The sequence below is a fragment of the Belonocnema kinseyi genome, chromosome 4 (genome assembly GCF_010883055.1).
Source record: "Belonocnema kinseyi isolate 2016_QV_RU_SX_M_011 chromosome 4, B_treatae_v1, whole genome shotgun sequence".
NCBI lineage: Eukaryota > Metazoa > Arthropoda > Insecta > Hymenoptera > Cynipidae > Belonocnema > Belonocnema kinseyi.
Genome location: NC_046660.1, coordinates 30,060,072 through 30,061,295, shown reverse-complemented (window position 1 = coordinate 30,061,295; position 1,224 = coordinate 30,060,072).

The window sequence follows — 1,224 nt, the reverse complement described above, 5'->3', positions numbered from 1 at the left end:
CAATTACATGTGTAATCGTAATTTGTTGTTGTTGGCATATGTTAGAATATTTCAATCTCGCAACATGGCACCGAATTAAAATTTCCAATTAAATAAATTTTTTTACAGGTCTTATTTCGAAATTTCATGTTAAAAAAAATTCTGTAGCATATAAATGTAAGATGAAAATAATTTAATCTGTTATTGTGACGCTTTCTTTCCATATGGTACAACAGTTCCATCAGCGGACGTGGGACTGAATGAAAATTGTGATTACATAATTTTTTGAATGCGAACTATTCGATTATGAATTTTAGACTATATTTTAAATATATAGAGTGTTTCTTATTAATAATATAATATTAAGCAAACTTACTTGTACAGTTAAGCCAAGCCATGCAGGCAAATAAAACAATTACTATCTTCATTGTTTCCAGATTGGAGTACAGATATCGATAGAGAACTCAAGACTGATTCGGAATAGAAAGAATTTCGTGGTAAGCGGTGGCTTTTATAGATTATTTACAAATGAGTGAAGGGTACAGATTTATAGCTTTATAATTTATCGCATTCGCTAGATTCATTACTGAGAAGAAATTCATAAATTTTTTCAAAAAACATTTTATTTTTAATAACCACTATATTGCAAAGATAACAAGATATCTTTTGCGAAATTAAAAGACTGAGAACTTAAGTCAACTCATTTAAAATCATTACTCATGAATTTTTACAGAGGCAAATATAAAACTTTTGCGGCCCTGTGTGGTTCTTGATGTGTGCTCCACTTCGCCTTGCTCAATTCTGGTCATAACTTATTTATTAGACAACTTTATACTTTATATTGTGACAAAGTGTTTTCTATTTATGTTTGCATTTAAGTTTTTTGTTACATTTTGTTATTTTTATACTCTTAAGTAATCAAAATAATGATTTCCAGTTTTGGATCTCAGCAGCTCTCGTGCGAAATTTCGAAATCGATGTTTTTGCACCTCTTGATAGTTTTTGAGTGGTTCTTTTAAATGAATCCTTCGAAATAAATTTCCGAGCATTATTGTTTCTAATAATTGAGTTGGTAGGATACGAGGGTAGTTCAATAAGTTCTTAGAATGAAGTATAAAAACAATTTTTTTTGGGTAAATTTCGTTTTATTTTTCAACATAATCTCCTTGGAGCTCTATACACTTGGTCAATCGCTTTTCAAGTTTTTTTAATCCTTCAGAAAAGTGCGTTTTCCGAAGTTCCTCA